We start from the raw sequence: 17,666 nt of genomic DNA, 5'->3' as shown, positions 1-17,666 counted from the left end.
GGCTGTTAAAATTTCCAAGACCACTTCCAGCTTTAAGTCCATGACTTAGGCAACCCATTCCAAACTTTTCCCACTAAGCATCCTTCATGGACCAAGGAGAAGGAAGAATACACTCAAGAGTCAAGCCTTTCCACTATCTAGCTTGATGTTCCTTTGAAATCTCATATATAACTTTCTTTAGTACACACAAGTGCATTTATTCTCTATATGTCTGTCTACTTTCCAGGCAGATTTTCAGGAATACATTATGTGGGGGTGGGGAAAAAGCATACATTAAAGACTAAGCAGCTTGTTTAAAATAACTAGATCCTCCTAATTTTCCTCTTCAATGAAAGATGCTTCATTTTCTCTTTTCCAGGTTTCAAACACTCATTCCATTAAAGCACTATTCTGGTCTGCTTTTACTGCATAGAGGCCCTTGTAATCATTAGTTACTTTGGGTTTGTACAGCAGAAGACCCTCCTTTTGGTCAGGAGGGCTTGTTGTATGCTTCCAACCTGGAAGAAACTGTCTTTCCCCAAACTTTCAGATTCTCCTTTGCATCTGGGATCATGGCCAGCTAGTGACTACTGGGCTACTGCAAACTCTAGGTTATGTTCAAATCTCATCTATTACTTTTTCAAAAACAGAATGTCATGTGAATTTGCTAACCTATTCCAAAATATTTTGTCTTAACATGAAAACATTTCCTCCAAATTGTCATGTAAAACCAACATTCCAAGAAGATGTGCCGTATTATTCTGAGTTACCCACGTCACTCACCCAGTGCTATGGACTTCTGGGGGCAGCATATCCCTGGTTTAAAAGAATAGACTTAGGGAAGAGGTTACAGACTCAAATTCCTACAGGGATCAGACAGGTAAGACAGAAAAGTACAGAATAGAGTGAGCACAAGCCAGTCCAAGGTGGGCAGCTGCTACTCAGCTCCACTGAGTGTGTCTAGCTGGGACTGTCTTTTTAATCCCCATGCAGGCCAACCACGTCTGCAAGATGAACAAGGTCTAGGCAGGACCACGTCCCCACCTCTGATTTTGAACACACATTCCTCTAGTTTTCCATCTAAGCCACGGGCAACGCTTAGACTGTTGCTAACATCTGTTCTCCAAATACCCAGTATTTTTCTTCTTATAAAAGATATTTCTTTCAAATAGAGATAAGGCATTGAAGCTTCGTCATATATTTATTTAGTGAAACTACATTATACGTTCCGAAAATCAGAAAGCTTTACCTATGCAATCTCTAGAAGGAGAATTACCCTTTTCCAATAAGTACACTCACATTTTATGTGACATTTTTAATAGCCTAGAAGTTTCAACCTCAACCGGCAATGTTTGAATTGGTTTCAATTTAGCAAGTATTGGGAAGAGAATAATTTGGCAGCTCCTTCTTGACACATGTCAGAGGCAGGGCCCTCCCATGAGAATCTGGTGTTCATAAAAGTAATTTTCCCATTCATGCTGCTGACAGCATCCCTCACAGCACAGTCACATGGCTGTCACTCTTGAGGCTGACACCAGCCTCTGAAATTACAGGGGATTTTTTTTTGATAACTCAATATAATCAAGAATTTGATCTGAACTATTAAGAGTGGGAAAAATTCATTTAAAAACTGACACCGGTGACCTTTACAATGATGTATTGTGGCTCTTGTACAACATATATTCAAAGGCGACCATTTGCGTGATTTACCTGTAATAAAATGTCCTCTACGAGGAACAACATCTCATTGTTTGGAGAGTCCATTGTTAAGTCAAGAAGAAAGTTTAATTGGTATAAACTGAAAAGATAAAGAGTTATCTACTCTGTCACTCCGAACTCCTCCAATATTTTAGTCACAAATCATTTTAGAATAATAACAATGGTGATAACGATAATGATCTAGCTAACTAGATTGAGTACTTACTAAGCGCGGAGGATTGGGCTGAGTGCTTCGTGCACAGTTTTCTCTAAATCCTCTCAGCACATCAGGGCAGGGCTGATAACATCCCTGGGACCCGAGAGGAGACTGAGGCCCAGAGGAGCGAGCGGAAGCTGCCGAAAGTTTCAGAGCAGGGACTCCAGCCGCCGTCTGATGCCAGGGACTGTGTTCTCAGCCGCCTCACTGCCCAGAAAGTCGGAGGGCCCTTCTGAAATCAGCTACCCGACCTTCCATTCTGCACAGTAATACCAACTTCCTGATCTTTCGCCCCATATTTGGCCATTTTCCAGTCTTGCCCAGCTCAGTGACTATCGCCACCTTCCATTTCAGCTGCTCAAGCCAGAAATCCAGGAGATGTTACTGATTCACATCCTCCCTCCCTCCCTGGCCAAATTCAACCCAACGCCAAGACCTGCTGATTGTACCTCTGGCAGTAGAATTGTACTGGTCCAGCTGTATCCTGCTGATACAATTCTATCAAGTCACTCTCTACATCTCCATCACCACCAGCCTTGTCCAAGCTGCCAGCTCGCCAAATACTGAACAGCCTCCACCTTCACTCTGGTCTGTGTCCAATTTGTGCTCAGTATGGCTGAGTGATATTTTAGAAACGCAAACGCCACCCTTCTTGCTCGAAATCATTTGAATAAAGAATAAAGACTAGAACCCACAAGATGGCAAACAGGCCCTGAACCCTGCCTGCCCAGGACCCGACCTCTCCCCATTTGTCTCATCCACTTCCTCTCTTCCTGTCTGTGCTTCAGTCACACTGGACGTTAGGTTTTTGAAAGCTCTGTGCTCCCTCTGATCACAACTGCTGTGCATGCTGTTCCCTCTGCCCAGAATTCTCTTCCTTTCCTCTTCATCTGGTTACTTCTATTCATCCTTCAAATTTCAGCTCATTACCATTTCCTCAGGGAAGCTGAGACAGTGAAGGTCAACCCCTCTCACAGAGCAACGCACTTCTCTTGAAACACTCACCACACTTGCAATGTTGTATTTACGTGTGACCGCATGATTAAGGGGCTATTTATTTGGACTAACTACAAATAAAATCTTTGTGAGTGACTGAAATTTCTGACTTAACGACCAGGCAGAGGCAGCTTGGTGGAATGGTAATTGTATATGCTCCGAGGTCAGGAAGCTGAGTTCAAATCCTGACTCTACTTAACCAGCTGTGCAACCCTGAACAAAACACCTGAAGACCCTGATTCTCGGTTTTCTTGTATATAAAATGAGGATGGTGCCAACACACTTCGTTCCCGGGCTGTTGTTAAGGTTACACGCGAAAGAGAGGTGAAGACATCTAGCTCACAGCTCCTGCCGCATGCTAAGGATTCAACGAGCATTTGCTGGAGACTCATAAATACAACAATATGCATTGATTTCCAAGCAATGTTGCTGTGTAAAAAAGCAAATTGCAGATGATCAAAAGGTACAAACTTCTGGGGATAAGATAAAAAAGTACTACAGGTGTAAGGTACAGCATGATGAGTACAGCGAACACTGCTGGATGCTGGGTCTGAAAGTAGCTAAGAGAGCAGATTCCAAGAGTTCTCATCACAGGGAGAAAAACAGTTTTTTCTTGTGGTAATCATTTCACAATATATGTAAGTCAAATCAGTACGCTGTACACCTTGAACTTACACAGTGCTGCGTGGCAATTATATCTTAATAAAACTGGGAAAAAAGAAAGCAAATTGCTCCGAAATACATACAATATAATACCATTTAAACATCCATGAAAGAATACCGCAAAGTACATATCTATAAAGGAGAAGGAATAGAAAGTCCTTTGTAGGATTGGGAAAGTCCAAATATAATATTGGGATGGGGTTTGAGAAGAAGCCTGAAGTGAAGACTGAAGTAAAGGGACATTGGTCTGACTGCTCTGAAAAGGACAACATATCCATATACGGGTGAAGAAATGTTGACTAGCTAAAGAAGACCTGGAAATCACTCCAGCCAATTCACTGAGCTACGAGCTTCCTGTCTTTCTGGTTAACACTATAGCCCTCTGTGCCCAGAACTGTGCCCAGATTAGCAGGAACACTCAATAAATATAAATTAGAAAAACGAAAAGATGTACCTTAAAGAACAAATAAAATGACACAATGACGTAAAAAGTGCTTTAAAAATGTTTAACAGATTTGGTCACCCAAGTACTTCAAAATCTCTGAGACATATATAAGTTCTGGAAACAGACAATGGTGATGGTTGCCCAACACTATGAATGTACTTAATGCCCCTGAATTGGACCTTTAAAAATGGTTAAAATGGTAAATTTTCTTATACATATTTTACCACAACAAAAACAATGCTCATAAATATCTTTCTTCTGAGTGTAAAAAAATAAGTAAACTCAGCATCTGAATTACCACGAATTCTTTATTAATTATATTTTTCACTGTCACCTTGCCCTATCCTTCAGTATAACCAATTTCTCCCCACGAGTAGCTGGAGCGTCAAAATGACTCAAGTGTCTAGAAAGCAGGAAATTGTCATTACGCCACAGGCAGAAAAAAACAAGAATTGGCTTGATTTTCTGGTAGACAGCAGATATGTGATTTTCAGGGACAACAGCCATGAATGGAGCTGATGTTAAAACAGAAGGCAGGGAAGCCAAATCCCCATGGTTCTAACTGCAAAAACTGGAAATATGGGCAATCAGGCGTAGCTTTAAAAATGCAACCATTCTGGAAAGTAGAAGAAGGTTCGGAAGAGGAGTCACAAGCTATAAATAAAAGCAGCATTGAGTTAAAGAGAGAATTAGATTGATGAAAAGAAACACAGTGGAAAACTGAAAAGAATCCTTTCACTGATAACGACGTCTTCAAACATATTTGCAATCTACAAAATATGAAGGAAAAAAAGAAGAACGAGATTCCTCTGATATGAGAAATTGCAGCAAGGCAGATTGGCTAAATAGCTCCCAATCCTTCTCTTTTTTTCAAAGAAAGCAGCAAAATGAGGGGTGGATTAGGTTTTCTTTGTGTTAAGTGGGGAAAGAAAATGCTGATTACAACGAAAGCATTTGACAGGACACCCCATACCATTGAAACAGACAAGCTATTACCCCAAGAGAACTAAAATCTATGAAAAGTATTTTTAAACTAGTAAGCCAATAAGACTGGAAGTTTGATTTCGTACGCTCAACTCTGCAAAAATATATGAATCAATTTTATTTTAACTTATCTGGATCTTCTAATTTAATAAAATCTCATTAATTTTAAATGAGGTCAGAACATTAACAAAACAAGCTGATGTCTGATTTGCCTGCATTGGATTATCCAATATTTCTTTTTTTGTTTTTGAGGAAGATTAGCCCTGAGCTAACTGCTGCCAATTCTCCTCTTTTTGCTGAGGAAGACTGGCCCTGAGCTCACATCCATGCCCATTTTCCTCTACTTTATATGTGGGACGCCTACCACAGCATGGCTTGCCAAGCGGTGCCATGTCCGCACCCGCGATCCGAACCGGCGAACCCTGGGCCACCAAGAAGCAGAACGTGCGAACTTAATCACTGAGCGACCGGGCCAGCCCCTATCCAATATTTTTCTTAAAGAACAGTGGGCTATCCAGGCAGCTGTAGATGCACCCCTCTTTAACTAATCCAACACTGTTTAATCAAGTTTGCTCTGAAGTAATCCTGAGACCCCAGAGATGTCAGTAATCAGATTCAGAGGGTATGCAGTGTAACTTGGTAAAGTGTAATATATTCTTCTTATAAATTGAATTCCAAACTATATTGTTAAGATCCAACAGTGGAGAAAATCTAAGCGTGAGCTAGAGAGAATTGGTATGAAACACACAGAAAAGGTGGGAGGCAGAGAGACAGCTCGTGGGAAGGGCACATGTGCTGAGTTCTGTGATGCTGAGCAAATGGACACCAGCAAAAGACAGAGGTCTTTCTATTTGGTGGCTGAGTTTGTTTTTGTTTTTCTGTACGGTTAGACTTTTCTGGAGGGAGAAGCAGGAAAGGAGAAAACACTAGATAAGCATGACTAGAACATTTTCATTCCCATAACTTCCCCAAAAATCAAAAGACAAGAAGGAGAATTGTACATAATTTTTACACATCTTTTCTCAGACAGTGAAGGAAAACAATTATGTTCAATTTTAAGTTGAAAGTACAACGTGGGTGGTCAAAATCTCGGCTATGGGGTCAGATGACCTGGATTAAGGTCATGACTTCATCACTTGCTAGCTGTGTGATGTTGGATATGCTACGTGTACACTCAACGTCTCAGATTCTGCCCCTGTCAATGCCGATGACAGCACTCATCACACAAAGGCAGGTGAAGATTAAATGAGTTTGTGGGAAGCTCATGTTTCCGTGAACCAGACGTGAGCCATGTGTAAGAGAGAAGGTTCTATCCAAGAGGACAACTTGGAAGGAAAAACGGAATCTCAACAGAAAGAGATGAAGTGAAATCGCGTTTTCCTAAGGGCTGAGAAGAAGTTGTAAGTGATAGTGCAGAAACAGCGATGCAATTTCTGTCATCAAGAGAATCGCTGGTGAGAGAGCTCCAGCAATTAGGGATGTCGATGTGTATGGGAATCTCCAAAGAAACCCCAAAAGCAACCACGAGCAAAAGAGCCTGCTTGAAACATCTGCCAATTCCAGGAAGTGTGCTGATACCAGCTCACGACAGTCCAGTCAAGGAAACACTTTCATGTCCCCTCTCCTCTCCCTTGTCCCCTCTCCAGCGCTGGAGAAGGCAGAAACTGTGGTCAGCAGATGAGGGAGGAGACAGAAGCTGGTCACCTCCCTGTCATGACAGCAAGCTGCCCTGTGTGTGGCAAGCCCAGAAACCACGTTTAAAGCTTTAGCAATTGCACTGGACTGAATATGTTAATTACTGATGTGCAACTGAGTTTTGCAACTTACAGGGGCTGTAGGACCTTCTGTTACTGAATAGGTACCAAAAAGTCAGTAGGGCCTTCCAGAATTTTCATCCAGAGGCAGCAACAGAATCAGCCCCACTGAGTAAATCTGAAGAAACAACAGAAGACAAAAATAAAGTTCCTTTAGGATTATATCGCACAAATCAAGCTCACTTGACGTAGTGGTTAAATGTTTCTAAGGTGCCTAGTTACCGCTAAAAACGATTGCCATTGGGCATTCACTGCATCACAGAGACTGTGCTCAACACTTACCAGGCAACATCTCATTTAACCTTCACAACCACCCTGTGCAGTGAGCACTGTCATCATCCCCATTTTACAGATGACAGAACACTGATAACTTGCCCAAGCTCACACAGACTAGTGGCAGAGCTGAGATTACAAACCACTATGCCAATTCTTTGCTTCTCCTCCTTCTTTTAGGATGACTTACATAATAAAATAAAAATAATAATCATTTGTTTAGGGCTTACCCTCTGATTTACATGGATAAGCTCAAATTACTCTCCACAAGAGCCCCTCTGATTGCCCACACTTTACTGATGCAGAAACCGAGGGAGAGAGAGTAGGTGGCCCACGATTATCTGGCCTGTGAAGGCTAAACTGAGATCTGAACCCGGGCAGTTTGGCTCCAAAGACCGTGCTCTGAACCAGTGTGACCCACTGCTTTATAAACCGTACCTTACTTTATAAACTGTAAAGTGCCACACGAATGTCAAACGGGACCACGATTACTAGTATTACAGCTTGGCCACATGGAAGGGGAAGGGCTTGGACTGACCTACAGTAACAGGCAGGGCATGTCCGGCAAAGGCCCGGAGGCAGCAGTGGGCACAGCGACGCCAGGAGCTGCTCTCACAGAGGAACTCATTCACAGCGGCAGCAGCCAGGAAAGTGACTCGAGCAGAGAATAAACCATAAATCCATGGAACAACTGCTCGCCTGCATGCACCCACTTGCCTCCTAGGACCCTCTCATCACTCACGCTAAGAAGAAACGGAGCAATAACCAACCAGGGGAGCTCGGAAGGACATCAGTGGAAAGGGACTCCTCCTTTGGCGATGCCAGAGCCATAAATCTGCCACTTGCCAGGACACCATGCCAGCTCTGGCACACGGGTGCCGTCCATCTTCCTCTGCCCCACCAGGAATGCCCCTTCTTGTAAACAGCAGTGGGCGGTGGTGTCGTTACGATTGTTTTTACCCTCCTGGTACTCTGCCTGACTTCATGGAGTGAATTGAAAATGAGTTGGCTCAGCGGAAAAGGAGTTTGTACTTTTCTCTGAAGACCAATCCGGATTTGAATGTGCCTGCTCTGAGCAGCTCGAGAAAAGTGAATTTTGTTTGGAATATCTGAAAAGCGGTCTGCAGCACAGGAAACATTTTTTTCTCACTTTTAAGGTCAGATGATCTGGATTCCTCAGGGTCCAGCACAGTCCATGTCTGTCAATAGTGAGCAGCCGGTAAACGTTAGTTTACTGTTGGCTGGCTGGATGATGAAATGAATAAAAGAAGGAAGGAATGAAATGATGCGGGACAAAGAACGAATAAAGACTTCAAGATCATACACACTTAGGCTTGAATCCTGCTCAATTACCAACTTCCTGTGTGACTTCAACCATGCCTCTTAACCATTCTGAGCCTGTTAATTCATTTGCAAGAGGAGATAATAACAGCCACAGTGATGGACTTCTGTTCTCTGTTTTGTTGTGTTTCACTCCAGCCTCCACTTATTCTACTTCCTGTAACAGCCTGATTCTGGTTTCCAGACTACCTCTCTCCCATCCTCAGTACCATGGTCATTAGGGCGGATCTCACTCCCCCCACAGCCCGGGGAGCAACCCCTAACTTTAGCCCAGTGTGTTGCATTCTTATGGAGAAAGTAATGCATCAGGGGCAGGACCATGGCTCAAGTAAGGCCAATCACAGCTGTATATTTCTCAAGAGAAACAGAACCAAAAGGTGGGGGAGAGAGAGAAAATGGATACAGATATAGACATAGACACAGACAGTATAGATATATCTAGATGTAGACATAGGCATATGTCTGTATGATAAAGATTTATAGATAGATAGATCTATAGAGACAGACAGATTCAACTGATTGGATGAGGACCACCACACTGTGGAGGATAATCTGCTTTCCTCAAAATCTACTAATTTAAATATTAATCACATTTAAAACAAATACCTTCACAGCAACATCGAGACTGGTGTTTGACCAAACAACTGGGCACCAGAGCCTAGCCAAGCGGACACATAAAGTTAAGCAGGCCAGCAGCCAGTAAGATTCACGTCAGCTCCTGTTGGAGCCGTAAGAGAAGCAGGCTTGCTCCATCCTGCAGGACTTGAGCCTGGAAGGATGCGCAGGGAGCAGACTGAGGGCGGGAGGGGAAGGGCTCAAAGGGAGGGCATGAGGCCAGGCCCCAGGGGGTTTCCGCCTCAGCGAGCCAGGCAGCCCACGCGGAGCTGACAGCCTCCAGAGTGGCTGTCCCCAACCAAAGGGCCTCTGTCCCCAGAGACCGTCTGTGAAGCCAAAGAGTTGTGCGATGGTGTACGAGAGATACCACACGCACCGGGGAAGCCCTGCTTAAAATTAGCTAGATTTTAAAAAATACATGTCAACATTTATATATATATTATACTTATATACCAATCGAAATACATATTTTATACGTATGTGTACATATATGTGTGCATCTTAGATTCTTTAAAAAATCAAATAGCATAGAAGAATCTATTGAAAAATCAGTCTGCCTCCCACCTGTGACCTGCCATCCACCTGGCCCCACCGAAGAATCAGACACTGTGCCAACGTCTTCCCCGCCCGCCAGGACCGCCCACAGCTCAGCCGGTGTGCATCTGCACAGGCCTCTTTCTATGCAAACGAAAACACACGATACACAGAACGCTTTGTTTTAATTATTTCCCCTTAAAATGCACCTAGGAATCACGCCGTCCTGGCATGTCGTAGGGCCACTCAGTTTCTTTTTAGGGCTGCACCTTTCTTAACTCCCCCCATCAAGGGACATTCAGGTTTTGTCCGTGTATCTCCTGGGTGACTTTATATATATATAACATAATATCTATTTATATTTTACATATCTATATATATTTAATATACTTTATATTATGTATTATAAAATATTATAATGGTATATTATGTTATTTATGTGAAATTTTTAGAGAAGAGAATGCAGAAAGTGAAAAGAAGGCAAATTATTTTCTAAGGAATTGAGTTACTCAAGAAACTCTTGCATCCCTTGGTGGACAGTTGGAGTAAGACCCAGAGCTAACAGCTGCAGCCTTCCCCACTAGGTTTTATAATACGAAGGCGATCAGGCAGGATGAGTTGGTTCCCGATGGTTCGGTGGAACAGTCTATCTTTGGGGAGAGCGCTGGCCTTCAAAGCCCACAGACCTGGGTTGGACTGTTGTCTGCCACTTACTGGCCGGGTGATCTAAAACCTTGGAGCCTCAGTTATCCCATCTGTAAAATGGAGATGATGCTTCATGAGATCGAGTGAAGATGAAATCCGGAAACATGCACACAGTTCTTAGCTCAGTGTTAGCGAATCTAAATCCGTTTCTCTTACAATCTTTTCATCCCCCTAAGGGCTCTTCTTTTCAGAATGCACAATTGTTCAGCCACACGAGCCGGCAAGGCAGAGGCAAGACTTGGACTAGCTCTCTTCTAGAACGCCAAGAAACGGTGAGCATGGGTGTTGGGGTGTCCACCAGGTAGCTTTGCAATGTGCGTCCCGCCCTCCAAACTTGCCTACTATGTCCCAGGCTCTGTGCCAGTCCCTGGGAATTCACAAATGAGTAAGTTCCCAAGGATTCCCAAGTGAAGTAAAACCAGCGCAGGAAGAAAAGCTCAGTGAGGATGACAGCACGTGATGATCACTACCGCAGGAGTTTACGTCAAACGTGCTGAGGGCAGGAGAAGAAAGTCCGGGAGAGTTACAGCAGGAGGATGCCCCGGCCCTCGATTTTACAGGAGAAAGACTGTTCCTGATGGCACAGAGAAGGGTGTCCTCGCGGACTGGGAACACCACTGTCCGATGCGCCGCAGCTCTCACGTGGATGACCGCAGGGCTCTCTGACTGCTCTCTGTTTCCTCCCTTGGCCCACACAGTCGATTCTCAACACAAGAGCCACAGTAATGCTGTGAAGACATGAAGTCAGTGGCATTTCTCCACTCAAAGCTCTCCAATGTCTTCCCATCTCACCCAGGATAAAAGTCACAGTTTCTACAGCGATCTTCCATGTTCCTCAAACCCGGTAGGTACTCCTCCACCTCAGGGCCTTTGCACCTGCTGTTAGCCCTTCCAGGAATGCTCATCCCCCAAGTATCCACAAGACTTATTCTTTCACCTCCATTCTTCTCCACAGTGCTCTCATCTTCCGTCACAATATTTAATTTAGTCATATATTCAAGGTAGAAGCTCTACATTCTTGTGCTTTCTGCTGCATCCCCAATGCCTAGAGCTGTGCCTGACACATGGAAGGTAAACAATAACCATTTGCTGAAAAAAATGAGTGATTACTGAATCCTGGCAAAGCTATGGAGGTGTGAAGGAGACCAGCAGGTTTTAGAGAAACAAACAAAACAGACAAAGTGGGGACTGGAAATGTTAATTCTGAGGTTGGGTCAGTTGCAAGATGACTGACTTCACTCACCAACGCCGACAGGCTAACGTGCTTGAGTCCAGAGAGACTCCCCACCCACACATCAGGGGGCAGCGGAGACACGGAACGCCTTTCAGAGAAGCAGCACTAGAGAAAGGGGTGCAGGACGGCACCAATCAGGGGGAAGCGGATTAAAACGGGGAGGGAGCATTGGCTAAGCAACACCCACGGAATAACGCACCTTGTAGTGACGGCATGCATATTTGGGGATTTTCGCTAAATTTTGTTGCTAAAAATAAATGCATTGAATCAGGAGAACTCGCCAAGCAGGCACGGCCCTGCAGAAACCAGACTCCTGCAAGCCAGGACTTCGAACTCATGGTTCACTCCTATCAGAAATAAAGGAGGTCAGAGACAATCGGTCTCTGCCATGAAGGAGTATGCACTGGTGGAGAGATAACAAAAGTCAATGGATTCATTATCATACCAGAGAAGAGAGTGCTAGAGGAGGACAGGAGAGAGGGCAAGTAATTTGGCTTAGGTGCCTTGCAGAAGCCTTCTCCAAAGGAAGCGTTATCAGAGCTGGGTTTTGAAGGATAAGTAGGAGTTTGCCATTGGAGAAGAGGAGACAGGGCATACCATACAAAAGAAAGAGCACATGCAAAGGCAAAAGCTATGAGCAAGTACAAACTATCTGGAGACCAGTCAAGAAATTCAGTGGAAAGTGATTACAGGGTACAAGTGGGGGGAGAGGGCGTGGCTTTTTGCACCCAGCTGGACTTGGGGCACCTGAAACCGTAAGGCCTGTGTGTCAGGCTAAGGACTCTGGAGTTGATTCTGTACCTAACGCACAGCCAGAGGAGGTCTGCAAGCAGCAGGCGAGATGAACGGACCAACGTAGGGAAGGCTTTTCCCACTAAACATATAACAAGCCCTGGTGTTTTCTAATGACAGAATCCGCGACCCTTCAGCCATGGAACATTCTGCAGACATGTGCCGCCTTCCTTTATGGGAGGGCAAGAGGCAGGCAACAGTTGCTCACCCTGCAGACACAGGCCAGCAACACTCATTGTCCAGATTCATTCTCTAGAACCCTCAGTATTGATGTCCCTCCCGCTGCAGGCCCTTAGGAAACCAACCTCCGGCACATCACACAGACAGCGTGGCGGGGGACCTCCCAGAAAAACAGAATGAGGTGCGCTTCTGCTCCTGGAACTCTTGATGGATCAACCTGCCAGTTCGCAAAATACACATAAACGTGGTGGGTTCCACAGCAGCTCAGTCACCAAGGCCCCTGCAGAAATAGCATCCTGTTTAGTCAGTGCTACAAGAGAAATCCCTGCGATGCACGATCGTGCAGAAGAAAAATAATAACATCACCAGATTTTAAGCTACGAGCTGGGGCAAGATGCGTCAAAGGTCCCCGTGTCCCTGGAAATTCAGTGCTGTCCGAGAAAGGGACAGTGGGTGAAGAGTACGCTGCGCTATGCCCACCAAGATTCATGCAAAACGATGCAACAGACCAAGTAGGCGCCTTGTATGGAAGAGGTGGTCCTACGTAATAATGACAAACACTTGTGCAGTGCCTGCTGGATGTCAGACACCGTTTTGGGCATGTTATACATAGGACATCATTTGATCATCACAGTGAGGTAGGAACTATTATTATCCGCACTTTACAGATGAGGAAACTGAGGCACAGAGAGATTAAGTAAGTTGTCCAAGGTCACACAGCTCATAAGTAACAGAGCCGGCGTTGAAACCCAGTCTGGCTTTAGAGTTCATGGGCTAAACCACCATTGCCACAGCAAAGGACGAGGGCATTTCTTGAGCACAGAGACCTGAGTCTGAATCACAGTCACTCCAGCTCTCCAGCTCTAAGTCTTTGCGACAGTTACTTAATTTTCTGAATCTTGATTTTCCCAACTGCAAAATGGAAACATTGCTAGTGCCTCTCTCAGAAGGTCTTGAACTCACTGAGCGCCCAGCACATGGCGGGCAGCCAGCAGACGTTTGCTAAATCCCAGGTTGAGAAGCCACCCGAAGGGCTCTCGCCGTGGCTGCTTACTCTTATTCAAGTGCTCACTCTTCCTAAACATTAACCACTTCCCACAAAATGCCTGGTTTGACCCATTCGCCCTGCCCTCCAGTCACCGTGGACTGAACCTCCGCCTGACCCACCTGCGTGGACGGTTCTCAGGGTCAAAGCTGCAGATCCTGGAGTGTTTCTTGAGCGGTGGCTCCGCTCCCTGCTGCTCCCGCAGGAAAACCCCGCAGGACCAACATCTGGAACGACAGTGCGCCCCATGATGCAGCCAATCACCGCAGGCCTCTGGGCGATGTCGTTCTGTCACCAAGATGCGCTGAGACTCGCCGAGGGCCTAGCGGGGCTGGTTTAAAAGGACGGGCCACTCAACTTCAAAGTCAACACAAAACCATTTTTTCTGGACAGCCAGCGTTTCAAGACATTTTCAGTTTGTCAGCTTGAAAATATCTCCAAATTTAAAAATAATTTCCTGTTTTCAAAGTCAGCAATATTTATCAAGCCTCTAATAAGTACCTGCCACCATGCCAGGTACTGGAGCTAAAAGGATCAATAAGATGTGACCTCTGTCCTCAAGGAGCTTTTCATCTATTAGAGAGAGAGGCACGACGAAGGTCCATTCCGTGTTATAAGTGGTCTGAGGGCTTATAAACAGAATGCCTTGGGACTGGACAGGAAGGAGCGTTTTGGTCTGCCTGGCGAGGGGTCCAGTCATGGGAGGCCCCACGTGCAGGCAATAGGACAGAAACATCGCCAAAGCTCAATGGTAAAAACATGAAGACACTGGCTGTAAGGAGCACAGAAGTCAGCCTGGACCAAGGAGAGGCATTTCTGAACGCTTGCGGAGATCCCGTCTGGGAACAGAATGCGAAGTGTGGGCAGACGCGGAGCCAGACAGTTCTCTGCGACATTTAGGTGCCCTACACCATACGCAAGGAGCTGTGGGACATAGATACTTATGATGTGTGGCACGTACAGATAGATACAGGGGTCTCATCCAACTTCTTTTTCCCAATAGAGCATCCCAATATTTACTCCTCCTGGTCCCAGAATGTTCGTAAGAGTCCCTTTGATAACCTTGTAGGCATCCAATCAACCTCCTTGCAGAGCTGAACAGGCCATCTCTGCCTTTGGTCTGCAACCTCCGTTCCCCGTCCCTTGACGTCACAGCCACCTCTGATTCCCAAGCTTGCATTAGACTTGTAACATTCAGGTGTGAAAATGAAATGTCAAATTCTTCTCACTCCGTCTCAAAGAGAATGGTGAGACAGTTAGAAAGGACAAATTCCTCAGACTTAAATGTCTCTCACTTTTCAAAGACTCTTTCTAGAATTTCAAATACACTGGGCCTCCCTGGGCTCTAGTGGCTTTTACAGTTTACATTTCCATGTTGCAGCTGAAAGGTTGGGATTTGCGGTAAAAGCCTGCAAGAAGACAAAGTAACTAATATTTGCTCAATCCCTATTATGTGCCTGAAACAGGCTAAATATTTGCAGCCCATTAAAATGCTGCAAGGTAAGGATGGTGATCTAAGTATTTCAGTAACTTACCCAGGATCACACAGCTTAAATGCAGAATTCAAACCAGAATAGTTGACTCCAAAGGATAGGTCCTTTCCATGACAACCTACGAGACCCCTTTAATGATACCTAAATGGGCCAACAGTGAGGCACTCGGAGTGATGCTATGCATGACACTGAACACACAATCCTCTCTTCAAGGCCCAGTTTAAGACTGTGGCTTGGGCAACTAAGCTAATCTTGAGTGTGATAAGAGCAGCCCAATTATCATCTTCCAGTATTTGTCACAACAAGAATCTCCTAGAACACAGGTCAGCAAGCGACAGCCGGTGTGCCACATCTGCCGGCTGCCATGTTTGCAAACAAAGTTTGATTTCACGCCACAATGGCAGAAGTGAGTAGTTGACAGAGCCCACACAGCTTGAAAAACCTAAAATACTTGCTCTCTGTCCCTTTACAGGAAGAGGTCAGCCAACCTCTGGGCGAGAAACATGATTCCATCGTCTACTAAACGCTGTTTGAAGCCAGAAGGTAACAAAGAGGTGGGGAGGGGGTCAGAATGATACCAAACCATCAATAAAACCATACTGAGAACGGTGATGGGTAATCTTGTCCACTGGACAGGGCTGGGGAAGGGATGCCCAGATACCTGGAGAACACTATTTTGGGGGTGTCCGCGAGGTGTTTCTGGAAGGGACTAAAGCAGCCGACGGAGTAAAGAAGATCCGCTGGCAGCACAGCGGCTGGGCAACTCCACTCGCTCAAGGGCCCAAACGGGAAAAAGGGGAGGGAGGGTGAGTTCCCTCTGTCTCTCAGAGCTGGCACGTCCATCGTGCCCTGCCCTCGGACATCCGAGCTCCTGGTTCTTGGGCCTTCAGACTCAGACTGAATTCCACCACCTGGTTTCTGGTCTCCAGCCCGCAGGTGGCAGAGCACGGGACTTCTCAGCCTCCATGACCACGTGAGCCAATTCCCATGACAAATGTCCCCTTAAATATGTCTGTATATATCCTCTTGGCTCTGTTTCTCCGGAGAGCCCTGACTAATACAAGCACTGTCATATGCGCTCAGCATGTCTGCTCCTGTGCTCCAGGCTAGGCACCAGCGAGACAGGGACTCATCATTGGCGCCTGGGCACCTATGACTACCCGCCACTGGAGTAGGTTCTGGGAGAGTGACAAACCACACAGTCGGGTGAGATGCATCCTTCATAATCTCCACTTCAAAGGATTTACAACTCCATGGGGTATACAAATTATGACAACACAGTGTAAGGAGGGCAGTAAGAAAGTCTAAAGACAGCAGGGTTCCAGGGGAGGAGGCAGAGAGAAGCAACTAGCTCTTTCCATGGAAGATGCCGAAAGTTTCCCAGGGTGACACCTGAACGGGGTGCTAAAGCATGGTTTGCTGAGGAGAGAAGAAGAGAAAAGGTGTGCCAAGCAGAGAGCTGAGGTTGTGCAAAGGTCCTGAGGTAGGAAATCATTTAGCATGTTAAACCAACAGCACTGAGCCATCCTGTGGCTGGAGCAGACGAGACACTGAAGAGAGAACAGCAGAGGATGAAATTGCAACATGGTAAATTAAAGGGTGGGTTCACTTCTAACTGTATCAATCCTGGTTCAAATCCTGGAGGTAGGATCGTGGTCGGTGACTTCCATACCCACGTTTCAGAGTCAGTGTGAGAGCCCCAAGTGAAAATGCATTTAAAGCACTTAGCACAGTCCCTGCCATGTCATAAACACTGACTATTCACTTTTATGATGAGTAATGTCCTGCACACTAACCGCTCTTCACGAATTGCAACATTCGGCCTCCACAGACTCTGTAAACGGCAGAGAGAAAAGTATCAGGAAACACGCAGCCGGATGAAATGTATCAACATAGGCTGCAGCGCAGAGTGTGTTCCACTTAAAAGAATGGGCTGAGCTCAAACCCAGGTACCACCCCTCCCCCGCTGTGTGGCCTGAGAGAGGTTACCTAACCTCTCTGCGCCTTTGTCTCCTGATCTGTAAACTGGAGATGACAACAAGAGCAGCCTCCTAAGCTGGTTGTGAGGACAAGATGATCATGTGACGCACTCAGCCCAAAGCCTGGTGTCTAAGGAGTGGTCAATAAATGCTGGCTATTCACTTCTCCTCAAGGCCATCATGACTGGAGTGAAAGGAGAATATGTTTTCTTTCTCACACTCTAGGAAGGCCCGATGGAGGAGGAAAGGCTTTTATTCATCTCTTGGCAAAGGCACTTTAGATTCTAGACATCTCTAGTAAAAGCAGAGAAAACTATTCACCCGGTGGGAGGCATCTACGAATCTGGAAACTTCTAAGTTCCAATCCAATTTTAAACACTCTGTCCATCATCTTTCCTGGAAACCACTGGGTTAGCAATGCAACAGTACTTCCTAGTCTGCATTTTGTTCTCAGAAATGCAGCAAAAAAACCTTGGCATGACCACCAAAACCACGGCAATCAACTAGAAGGGAGAGGAAGCTGCAGGACAAGAGTCCACGGGGGAAGGACCGAGGAGAGGAGAAAGCACTCGCCTGTGCCCGCGTTCCTGACCTCTCCCCACTCCCCGCTGTTGTCAACAACCTGTGAATATCAGGTCTGTCCCCAGGCTGGGGGGAATTACCCGCAGAGGCCCCTTTC

At 45.6% G+C, this 17,666-nt stretch overlaps 2 protein-coding genes across 46 annotated transcripts in view; both read right to left on the bottom strand.

Moving 5' to 3' along the window:
* Positions 1 to 17,666, bottom strand: part of LOC138919032 (ATP-binding cassette sub-family D member 2-like) — a 333,145-nt gene that overhangs the window by 76,935 nt on the left and 238,544 nt on the right. For 37 of the 45 annotated variants that reach the window (XM_070242944.1, XM_070242945.1, XM_070242959.1 and 34 more), the window contains one exon: positions 6,810 to 6,914. The exons of the other annotated variants lie outside the window; for them this stretch is intronic. The gene's annotated coding sequence lies outside the window, so the exon portion shown is untranslated. The remainder of the gene's footprint in view (positions 1 to 6,809; positions 6,915 to 17,666) is intronic. 45 annotated transcript variants of the gene reach the window in all.
* Positions 1 to 17,666, bottom strand: part of LOC138919017 (heparan sulfate glucosamine 3-O-sulfotransferase 4-like) — a 98,556-nt gene that overhangs the window by 31,535 nt on the left and 49,355 nt on the right. The gene's annotated exons all lie outside the window — the stretch shown is intronic.

This window comes from Equus caballus, chromosome 19 (assembly GCF_041296265.1).
Source record: "Equus caballus isolate H_3958 breed thoroughbred chromosome 19, TB-T2T, whole genome shotgun sequence".
Classification (NCBI taxonomy): domain Eukaryota; kingdom Metazoa; phylum Chordata; class Mammalia; order Perissodactyla; family Equidae; genus Equus; species Equus caballus.
Note: the sequence above shows the minus strand (reverse complement) of the source record. Positions and strands in the feature narration are given on the sequence as shown.